Source organism: Schistocerca cancellata, chromosome 8 (genome assembly GCF_023864275.1).
Source record: "Schistocerca cancellata isolate TAMUIC-IGC-003103 chromosome 8, iqSchCanc2.1, whole genome shotgun sequence".
NCBI lineage: Eukaryota > Metazoa > Arthropoda > Insecta > Orthoptera > Acrididae > Schistocerca > Schistocerca cancellata.
This window is the reverse complement of record NC_064633.1, coordinates 181,583,587-181,596,015: the sequence shown is the minus strand read 5'-3', so window position 1 is coordinate 181,596,015 and position 12,429 is coordinate 181,583,587. Positions and strand designations below refer to the sequence as shown.

The following is a 12,429-nucleotide window of genomic DNA, read 5'->3' as shown; positions in this document are numbered from 1 at the left end:
TACTGTAAGAATTTATTTGTTAAACAAACTTGAAATATATGGTCCACATATTTGTACGATGTGTAAAGTACACAAAATACTTACTGAGTTGTATGAAATCTCTATTTGTCATTCACGTGCCACCATGTCATCATTTCGTCTGGAAATTGTGTATAATATTGACTTATCCCACATTCTAGAACAAGAACCTCAGCACAACTGATATGGAAACAGAGAGGATATGAAATATATTTGTGGCAACTCTCTTACTGGCAAGTTCCTTACATCACCTGTGGTTACTCTGCAACAAAGTGATAACCAACAGAATGTGAAAGCTCAGGAAGTAGTTCTATCTGTGTTCTTTTGATGGCAGACTGCATGTTCCTCATTACAAGTAGCCAGACATTATCCTTTTGAAATATAGCATTTGTATTGTAGTAACACTGTTCACGTTACGTCGCACTTCACTTAGCGTAGACCGGGACTGTGTCCTAGGCATGCCCGATGTTGACTGACTGCGCACGGCCTGTCCTGCCGGAGTTGTTGTTGTTGTTCTTGTTGTTACGCCGGCAGAGGTTGCGCCCGAATTCTCGCGTGCCCTCTGGTGGACGGGACTCTACTGGCGGCAACTACCGTCCGTGACGCGCCGTGCCCATGTGCGCCTCCCGCGATCTTTCTGGTGGCTACTACATGTATGTTTGTGGAAAAGGGGAGGGGGATAATATTTCAGGTTCTCACTTTTGCCTGATGTTGCAGTTATTACTCAAGGTGTCCTCATTCTGCAACATCTAACACACATGCAGTAATCAGCTACTATAGGGCTCGCTGAAATGAAGTCTCTGTGCACTATGGACCATGTTTCCAGTTCCAGATAAATATTTTCAATTTGTTTTGTAGGTAGTATTCTTATGACTGTTTATTTACTCTAATCATCATAAAGTCAATCCTGTAGGGTGCATACAAATTGTTTATACTCCTTAGAACACCATAGTTGTGAAAAAAATTCCAAGGAGTGTTTGAAATTCCTTACATTATCATTATGCAAAAATAGCACTACTTCAAACCCACAAATTGTCACTGTGAAATTTTGTTTCAGTGTATTGTGATTGCAGAACTAATGACAATGCTCTTAGCATGTTCAGCTCAAGCACAGGGGCAATTGCCTCAGATCACCATAATAACCATACCTAGCCCTCTACAGCCAGAAGAGAAAGACATTTCTTTGAGAGACTCCCTTCCCCGCTTCTCCCTATGTTGTGAAGCTCTGAAAAGTCTTTAGTGGGACTGTTGCCAGATTGCAGGTAATTATCCAGAACTCAGGTATTTTGAAAGCTTGGGAGCTTACATTAGTTACATATTCTGTCAATAGATGGCGCTCCATAATTCTAAACTTGAGGGTATATGAAATTTCGTTTGGGAAACACTGGTTAGTGGTGTTGATTTGTTCTTCTATTATTTCCCCTGCCATCTTTCTGCTGATACAATTCCTTTCTTCAAGTGTTTTGCTGCCAAGGACAAGATCTGTTGTTTAATTATTTTTCCAGTGGTAAGTACATTTTTTCTATTATATTTTTGATAAAAACCACAAAATCTCATTAAGTTGCTAATCTTTATTGAATGTTTCTTCTAAAATGTATTATTTTAAGCTTAATGTATGACCTCATGTCAGATGATTACTCCTGTAATATTAATATTAATATTAATTAATTTTTTGTCTTGGCTCACATCTAAAAACATTTAGAGATCTCATTTATTTTATTTTATTTTTTACTCTCAGTCCCTGAATATTTTTATATAAATAAATTGTAATGCCACATAATTCTGATAAAAAAATATGAAATGAGCGTATGGCATCGCTGGTTGGGAGGCCCCATCTGGAGTAGTTTGGCCACCAAGTGCAAGTCTCATTTCAGTCGACGCCACATGTGGTGACTTGGGTGCTGGTGATGAGGATGAAATGATGATGAGGACAACACAACACCCAGTCCCTGAGCAGAGAAAATCTCAACCTGGCAGCGTATCAAACTCGGGCCCGCATGCATGGGTGGCGAGTATGTTACCACCCAGCTAAGCAGGTGGACATAATTCTGATGATAATCTATGAAAGAACAATGCAGTTGTCGATATCTATCGTGAAAAAAGATTCCCACTACCATGGCGCAACAACTGGTTATATTCATATAGAATGACCCATATTTGACATTATGTTATCTGCTATTATTTATAGATAGATCTTTTTTTCATATTTTTTTTTCGGGAATATTGCCCCAGTTTAAATGAGTTGCCACTGGGGTGGAAAATGTGTCTGTTGTTTAAACTGGCCGAAAAATAAATTGTATAAGGATTGGCCTTTTAGCATATGGCAAGGATAAACATAGAGCATAATGCATCGTATGTACCGAAGACTTTTCATTTGCCAGTGTGGGAGAATCTGGCCTGAAGCCACAAATGGGTTGTAAGAAACATCAAGACACTTTAAAAGCAATGTTGTCTGAAAGAAAAATGCATTGAAATGTCTTTCAAAGCCAGTAACTTCTTCCCAGCAGTAACTTCTTCCCAGTAGTCAGATACAACAGAGGATGATGTTCCACGTGGAAAATAAGTGGAAAAGAAAATGCTGAATTATCTGGAGTCCTCTGACGTGTTTGATGCTGACATACTCTGGATGTGGAGAACTATCAGATGCCATAATTCATACTGATCAAATACAGATATTCACAAAGTCTTCAAAATTGTGATTCCTGACAGTGCAGTAGCTGCTAACATTTAATGTGCTGAAAAGAAAATCACTTATGCCACACTTTAAAAATATTCTGCTGAAAGATTTAAATGGAAAGAGTATTGTCCTTCTGTTTGCTGAAACTCTGAATTCACAAAATTTAATGAAGCAGATAGACATTCGTGTTAGGTTTTGGTTAAATGACCACATCAAAACAGCCTTTGGAACATCAGTTTTCCTTGGCCATGCTATTGCAATTGACATGTTTGGAAACCTGCTAAGTTAAGTTTTACCTGTATCATTTACAAATGTATATGACGGTAGTATCTGTTCCCGAAGGAACAGTTACCGTGGATGACCATGCAGCTTTGCTAGAAATGAAATGATAATTAAATGGACACCCTAGCTGCAAACAGGCGTTGATGTACTTCATTGGGGACATGTTGAAAATGTGTGCCCCAACCGGGACTCGAACCCGGGATCTCCTGCTTACATGGCAGACGCTCTATCCATCTGAGCCACTGCAGGCACAGAGGATAGTGTGTCTGCAGGGACTTATCCCTTGCACGTTCCCCGTGAGATCCACATTCCCAACATGTCCACACCACTACATTCGTAGTGCATGGTCATCCATGGTAACTGTTCTTTCGGGAACAGATACTACCGTCATATATAGTTAAAATATGGCTTCCCGGCCATTGACCTTCTTGTGCGAACGCACATGCTATGCCCAAACTCATACGGGACTTGGTAGATTAATCTGCCACGAGTAATGAGTATGATGGGCAAACATCTATTAGGCGAACTACGAATGTAGTGGTGTGGACATGTTGGGAATGTGGATCTCACGGGGAACGTGCAAGGGATAAGTCCCTGCAGACGCACTATCCTCTGTGCCCGCGGTGGCTCAGATGGATAGAGCGTCTGCCATGTAAGCAGGAGATCCCAGGTTCGAGTCCCGGTCGGGGCACACATTTTCAACATGTTCCCAATGAAGTACATCAACGCCTGTTTGCAGCTAGGCTGTCCATTTAATTATCATTTCATTTACAAATGTGTTACAATTGTCTATGGACAGCCCACATGTCAACTTAAAATTACATAAACTGATAGAGGAACACATTCTTAATGATTATAAATAACAGCTAATAAATATTGATACCTGTGCATTACATATTATACATAATGCTTTCAGACAAGGATTTCAATCATTAGACTACAATGCTGATTTTTTAAAAAATGATTTACCAATTATTTTAATGTTATCCAGCTAAGAGAAAGGTCTTTACTGCTATTAATGGAGCAAGCTTCCTTTAGAAATCTGTTCCCCATCATTGGTTACAAATTGTGTGTGTGTGTGTGTGTGTGTGTGTGTGTGTGGAACGTATTTTAAACAGGTAGAGAGGGAGAAATTTGAGAAACCACCCGACAAATCATTTCAAAATATTCAGTATAGTATAAAAGATGATGTGTTTCCAGTACATCTTAATACTTTTACAAGTATTGCACACGTTATGCTGCTTTTCTGTAACACATGCCAGACTTGTAAACCTGCGCTCTCATACATGAGTGACAATATTAAAAAGGTTAGTCTTGCATTAATGCAGATATTTTTGAAACTTAAACTGTTAAATAATTTAACTATAATTGACTTGATAAAAGTTGAATTTAGTATCCCTAAGAATCATCTTCATACAGAAAAACTTGACCTTGGTTTTGTTAGTGAAAAACAAATTAAGAACTATATGCTCCCAAAAAAATTTTTTGATGGGCATAGGGATGTAAAATCTGTACTAGTTATAAGTTCAGAACTGAATCTCTTGTGATCATATAAACAGCTTAGGTGGAGATGCAACAAAAATTGTTATTGATAAAGATTTGCGCAGCTCTTTTTCAATGGAAAAGCATTGTTATAATCAATATTTTGAAGATGTAAAAGACACAGAAAATGCTAAACAAGTAAGGAAGATTGAGGCGGATGACGATGATGAAAATCAGTTTAAAAAGAAAAGAAAATATCTACAATGCTGCATAGACATCCTTATAAAATCTGCAGATGAATTTGCTGACCAGGCAGAGAAACAATATGACATGGCTTCATTAACCCAGTCAAATACCTTGAGGAAGTCTGCAAAAGAAAACAGAAAGCAGAAGAGACAGTTAATTTCAAAGTGACGACTTAGCTTTAATACATTGTTTTATGCAGTACATACTTCTCCACCCAAAATAATTTTATTGAAGTTATCCAATATGTCCTTTTTACTTATATATTACTTTTGTATGTCATATCTGTCTGACTTATCATTTACTCTAATTTTTAAAATAATGGAACACAGAGATAACTTTTGTTATGTAATTGGTAATCTTAGATTTATATTTTGTGTACATATATGATTTATTTGAAATATTCAAGAGTAGAAAATGTAGACTTGTATCATACATGAATAAAAATATTGCTGCCTTTTTAATAATTTTTCTTTTATTTACTTAAAAAATATTAGTGTACATATGATACATAATGAGTATTTAGGGTTTATTTGGTGTGTGTATATGACCATTGGTCATTGATTTAAAAGACATGGTTGGCTATTCTGTATTTTATGTTACGAAACCAATGAGTAATATTGTGAATACTGTGCAGTTTTAGTGCTATCTATTAAAACGTAATAGATTACATGTTGTTTGAAATCTTTTTACCCTTAAATAGGGAATTAAAAAGAACACTTTTATCATTTGTGGACTATCTAAATAGTTGGTAGAGACCTTTACCAGAGCGTGCATTCAGTACTACACTCATGCTCATAAATTAAGAATAATTGCAGAATGTGGTGCCACACAACATGGCACTACACAAAACTGGCGCCAATAGCATAGGCACATAGGAAATTCACATGACACTGACCTTTAAGTCCACGGTATTGGTGATAAGTTGAGAAAACCGTCCCGAAACACTTTGCTACAAAACGCCACTGTTTCCTGCGCATGTACCCCAACGTCAATATGGGATATGATCACCATGCACACGTACACTGGCCGCACAATGGGCTGGCATACTCTGGGTCAGGTGGTCGAGCCTCCCATTCTTGCGCCAGTGCCTGTCGGAGCTCCTGAAGTGTCGTAGGGGTTTGAAGACATGCAACGATACGTCGACTGAGAGCATCCCAGATGTGCTCGATGGGGTTTAGGTCTGGAGAACAGGCAGGCCACTCCAGTTGTCCGATATCTTCTGTTTCAAGGTACTCCTCCACAATAGCAGCTCGGTGGGGTCGTGCATTATCATCCATATTGTTGCCATAATCTTGAGATCACACTTTGTGGCACACGGAGGGCCCGTGCTACGACCTGCTGTGTTTGACCAGCCTCCAGTCACCCTAGTATTCTACCCCTCATAATGTCATCAATATGTATTCTTTGAGCCATTTTCAACACACAGTTACCATTAGCACGTCTGAAAACGTATGCACACTTACTCGCTGCACCATACTCTGACATGCACCAACACACCTCTCCATATGTGGACTGCTGCCAGTGCCACCGTGCGACGACTGCAGGTCAAAAGTACTGCATGGTCATACCCCGACGTGATTTAAACCCGCAAACTGCCCCCCAGAGCATTGTTTCACCATGTATCAGCATTATCCTTAATTTATGAGCATGATTGTATTTTGAAACACTTTGTATCACTCATAGTCAATGTATGACAGTCTCATTCAGGATGCAGTAAGTTAAAGTTTCCTCATACTGTCCACTGCATTTCCAGGGTACTGCTCTGTTATTGCTCTGCCTTTCACTGATACAGCACCAGATGTATTATCAATATTATTCCACCTTTGCCACCGATTTTAGTCCCAGTTGGTTCACAGACTGTTTCTAATTCTTGTTAGACATGATATTTTAGTTTACTACAGTAAACATTCAGCCTACTGGAAAATCTGACCTATCTTTTCACAGTACTGGAAAAAGTCACATCCATTAATTATCTCAGATAATTAATTTAAAGAGATCCACTTCAGGCTTGCACTAATTACTTATTCAAACCAGGACCACTTTCAAAATTTTAAAATCCCATATTTAGATGTGTAAAATTATTGTATTCAGTAACATGTAACATGTGGTCAGGCCAATCAGTACAAGATGTTGCCAGAAACTGTCCGCCACTGGAAGCGGCACAGTAGGAACACCAACCACTTCAGCGATTGGAATTGTAATACTGACTGGCATGACTATATGTTACCAAATACAATAATTTCATACATCTGAAGCTTGGATTTTAAAATTCTGCAACTGGTCATTGTTTGAAAAAGTAATTAGTACAAGTGAAGTGGATCTCTGTAATATAATTATCATGCTTCTCTATTGTGGATGTCCCATGTACCAAATCTTGTGAAATATCCCACAGTATGCATATAAAGTGATCTGAAGTGGAGTAACCATACAAACTGAATTGCAGGAATGGCAGATGCTAAACTGTGATTGACTGGAAGAATCATCAATCAGTGTAGTCCACCATATGAAGGAGGTAGCTTACAGAAACCTTGTTTCAACTGATGCATGAACATCACTGATCAGTCTGTTAGCTGTATTAGACAGGATCAATAGAGGAAACAGAGAAGCTCTGAAGAAGAGCAGTGAAGTCACAAATTAGTTAAAAGATTTGAGCTCGTGCAGAGGCTTACCAGCAGCTGCTCTTCCCATGTGCAGTTTGTGACTGTAACAGGAAAAAGGGACGGGAGGTGATAGTGGTACACAAAGTACAACCCTTCCACCACCTTTATCACCACCACCCATGAACTGACTTATGGAGCATAAATATAGAAGCAGATGAGGTGAACACATTCCACATCTTTAGGGATTGCAAAATTTTCTGGTAAGAGTTTCATCCCGGTTTTAGTGCATTGACATTTTACTGTGACTGTTTTCATAAAGAGATGCTAATTCTGTGACCTTTGACATCTATCCACCACAATTTTTTTCTGCCCCTTACTTTCTGGTCTGATTATGTACGTCCCTTGTGGACTGACAATTATTCATTAGGAGATATCAGAGTTACACATACTCCAAAAAATCCACAACCTCTCCTACATCTGTAGCAACTTCCAGTGTATAGTTTATGCTTGACTTACCATAGGCAAAAAGACAAGTGTTCGTCTTATGGCACATGCCACGAAATCTCTACAGCACCAGACCAGAGGACCTTCGTTCATCCTTGGGATGGAACCACACATCAACAGCCCATGAGAGAATCCACTATTTTCACAACATCCACCAGGCTCAAACCAGTATGCACTAGTAATTGTTGTAAGTGTTCCATAGTGGAAAACCAGTACTGTCGGCTAGTTACAAGAATGGCCAAGGGGGTCTGATTAGTACACGTCATGTGTCCTGAGTTGTTACCACTTTTGTAAAAGACAGTCTACATGCTCAACCGATACGGACAAGAGATATATACAATTGTAACAATTAAAGAACAGAAGTGAGAAAACTGGACTTTTGAGTAGTGGGGAAGCGATCAGTGGATTTACTTCTGATCCTCACTGGAAGTTACAAGTATCTGTTCTTTATAAGATTCAGATAATGGGATGACACTGTAAAAGATGTCGGTGATAGAAAAGTTCTTATCCTGAACATTATTAAATGTAATATTTCGCAACTTATGTAAGATTTTTGGTACAAATAAGTGAAATTTGGCTTTAAATATACTTTGGCCAAGTTATGAAAAGCAGTAAAATCACATTTGGAATTTTCTTTACTAATGTGTACAATCTGAGCAGTATATGTAACAGGGAACAAGATATTACTGTTATGCTCAAAAGATAAGTGCAGACCTGGCCACCATTGGAACTAGCTTTCCACATGAGCAGGTACAGCTGCATCCCAATTTAAAGTAGAACACATTGTTGTCACAGTAACAGCATGCTGAGTGACAACAGAAAATGTTTTTGTTAATAGCCATGATGGCTTTTTAGGACATGGTCCAGGGGTCATTTGTATGAGTAATTATCATGGTGTGGATTTAGTCATCTTACATTTACGCTACACATTCTTACGTAAATATGGCTACATGCTGACAATTTACAAGTATTTTTTTATTTTTAAAATAGAGATGTGAAGCAGTAATTCCTACTCACCACCTTTTACATGTTAGAAAAATTAGAATCCTTCTGTGGTAAGAGGTTAAGGTGGAGACACAGGAGTACATGGGTAAACAGGATTGGCATAAATAGTTGGCAGGAAGTAGTACAAGACAGAAGCAATACAAGGCAACATATGAGATTGGTATGGGAGCTTCGAGTTCCTTAGAAGACAAGACAAAGAGGAAGAGAAAGAAAAACAGGAGGAGTTGTCAAGAGGAAATGTTTTCAGTTTGTTTTCAAATTTAACTTCACTCTCTGTCAGACATTTATACCATTGAGTAAGTGATCAGTAGTTTTGGTGGCAGCACTGTACTCCACATTTTATGCTGAAGGGACAATGTTGTCATGAAAATCTTTTTATGACTTAATGACATAATTGTCTGACAGATAGCGAATTTAAACTGAAATGTGTTCCTGACAAGAAAGCAACACAGTGACAGAGAAAGCTATTTAACATGGTTGCAAAATGTTAAATAAGTTGGTGGTGAAGAAAGTGCAATGTCATGGATGCACTGTTTAGAGGTGTGATGTTTGACTGTCTACCTCAAAAAATAAGCAACAGCACGTTCCTTTGATTATATAGATAAATCTGGCATTGCAGTATCTGTGCAAAATAGTCACCATTTTTGTGTCTCATATCGGATTTACAAGGAAGCTCTCAGAATAATTGTTCTGACTGTGGGATTCTGTTTTTTGGAGATGACAATAAAATAATAGTATATTTGGGAGGGAGGGAAAAACTAGTCTCCTGCCTGTGCCTGCATAATATACAACACAGCGAGCATGTGAAGTCCAAGAAACAGCTGTGATTGAAACTTCCTGGCAGATTAAAACTGCCGGACCGAGACTCAAACTCGAGACCTTTGCATTATGCAGGCAATTGCTCTACCAACTGAGCCACCCAAGCATGACTCATGCCCCGTCGTCATAGATTTACTTCTGCCAGCACCTTGTCTCCTACCTTCCAAACTTCACAGAAGCTCTCCTGCGAACCTTGCAGAACTAGCACTCTTTGAAGAAAGGATATTGCGGAGACATGGCTTAGCCACAGCCTGGGCAATGTTTTCAGAATGAAGTTTTCACTCTGCAGCTGAGTGTGTGCTGATATGAAACTTCCTGGCAGATTAAAACTTTGTGCCAGACCAAGACTCGAACTCGGGACCTGTGCCTTTCACGGGCAAGTGCTCTACCATCTGAGCTACCCAAGCACGACTCACCCTGTCCCCACAGCTTTACTTCTGCTAGTGTGTCATCTCCTACCTTCCAAGGCTGGGGCGTCAGAAGGCAAAGGCCCCGAGTTCGAGTCTTGGTCTGGCACACAGTTTTAATCTGCCAGGAAGTTTCATATCAGCACACACTCAGCTGCAGAGTGAAAATCTCATTCTGGAAACAGCTGTGATTGGTTGACACCTGGCCCCTACCATTTGACTCCTGCAATGTCAATCACAGAGGTATTTTAATTGAAGTATATGTGCTGCACTGTGACTCAAACCTATATCTTTGCATTTGCATATAGCGCAGTCTCCACCGTGCTACTCAAGCACATCTCATGCAATATCTCAAAACTTCAATCTTGTTCCTCTCTGCCACAGAGATTATACTGACATTAACTTGGTAATATGCATGAGGGTGCAGTCGGTTGGACTGTATGCTATATCTTGTCTTCCATGGTGATTCATGGGAAAGTTTCACAAAAATTTTGAATGTGCAGAAGGGAACTAGTAGTGGATTAAAGTTTTGGGTAAACCTGATCGTGGCAAGTCCTCCTGATTGGAACACAAATAATGGAAAGTATTAAGATAACCCCTCACTGTATAGATGAGTGTGGGGGTGGGAAATTAGGGTGCATGCTTCAAGACACTTGACAACTTATCAGTACTTTTCTTGTAAATGAGGGTTTTGAAAATGTAAACATGCTTGTGATGTCACTATTATGTGGCACTTCAAGAGTATGAGGATTGTGACGGGCTTGAGCTCTTGCAAAAATAAATGAAGGTGTGACTTTAGGTATTCGCAGTGAATAGTGTGTGTGTGTGTGTGTGTGTGTGTGTGTGTGTGTGTGTGTGAGCTCACACACTGAAAAATTCAACCCTTATCTACTGACACTGCAGAGCTGCAACTCAATTGAGTATGATGTCATCTCTTTGAAGTAAAGTGTGACCACAATTTCTACTTGCTCTGGTATACAGGGTAGAACCACTAGCAATGTCAAAAACCATTTGCCGAAATTAGCAAATGATATGAAGCAGAAAAGTACGTTTATGCTCCCTCGTGCCCCTTTTTGGCCCCCTCCTGTGTCATGCAAGTGGGGGATGGGGGTGCAACATTGACAAGCATCCGAATAAGCCAGCAAAAGAACTCTGTAAGACCCCCTAGTTCAGCAACACACTTAGTGATACACTAGCACCTTTGTTAGATACTTTAAAAATGTCTATGTACAGGTCTCCAGTTCATCAATTCCTAGGTATCGGCAGAATAGGGAACCTTTTTGATACCACTCTGATTTTGTGTGTGACCAACAGCTAATAGTGCAGCAGTATAGCACCACTCAGCTGAGGGTATCAGAAGTGTTGCCTGTCGCGCTGGTATCTAGGAATCAGTGAATTGATGTCTGTGTACAGGGACATTTTTAAAGTGCTCAACGAAGCTGCATGGATGGTACGGAGCGTGTTGCTGAACTATGGGAGTCTTAGAGGTATCCTTTGACATTTTGTTCATGTTAGTGTCAAAAAAGGAGGGGTAACAAAGCATAAACATTCTTTTCTTCTGATCATGTGAAAAATGTCGTCAAATTGTTTTGTATGGTCCTTAGTGGTACCATTCTGTACACCAGAGCAAAAATTGTGGTCACCCTTCATTTTAAATGGGTGGCATAACGTTTAGTGGGATTCCAGCCCCACAGTGTCCTTCGAGAAGGGTTGAATCATCCGAGAGGTGTCAACAATGTCAAAGGTTGTCAAGAACGCAGTCGTGTTGCGCATTGTACTGTAACTGTAGTTTCCGACCGCAAAATATGTTGAGATGAAGCCCCCTAAGGCTTGTAGAGTCGATTCTGAACAGCAGTGTATCTGAAATGTTTTCCTCAGCCACCCCTAAGAAAGCTGCGTTATTTCATTGGTGGATGTCACATTTCTGACTCTGTTGCAGAGATTTTAAGAGAAGGGGTGAGATGTGGCTAAGGGGAGGTGTGACGTCCTGCCCATGATTCACACATTCATGGTTGCGATGGGCAAAATAGTGGTCAAATGTGGTGCCATTGTGACATCATTGATGTTTTTGGCCTGGAGTAAAATTGTCTTCAGTGATGAGGCCTGCTTCGAATTGAACCCCGATGACCAGCAATGACTTGTCTGGATGGCAGTGGGTTACCAACCTGACTGCCGCCTCTCATATGGCTTGACAACCAGAAGTGATGGTTTAGGACGCCATTTCATTTCATAGCAGGACTCCTTTGGTAGTCATCCGCAGTTCCCTTACAGCACAACAGTACGTTGATGATATTCTATGCTCCATTTTGTTGCCCTTTATGGCAAGCCATCATGGGCTTAAATGTCGGCAAGATAATGCCTGCCCACGCATGAGAGTTTCCACTGCTTA

At 39.8% G+C, this 12,429-nt stretch overlaps 2 non-coding genes across 2 annotated transcripts; one reads left to right on the top strand and one right to left on the bottom strand.

Annotated features, from left to right (window-relative positions):
• Nucleotides 1-3,152: 3,152 nt before the first annotated feature.
• Trnat-ugu (transfer RNA threonine (anticodon UGU)) lies at nt 3,153-3,227 on the bottom strand. The gene has a single exon. It is a non-coding gene; the product is annotated as a tRNA-Thr (tRNA).
• Nucleotides 3,228-3,593: 366 nt separating this feature from the next.
• On the top strand, nt 3,594-3,668 carry Trnat-ugu (transfer RNA threonine (anticodon UGU)). Its single transcript has one exon. It is a non-coding gene; the product is annotated as a tRNA-Thr (tRNA).
• Nucleotides 3,669-12,429: the final 8,761 nt, after the last annotated feature.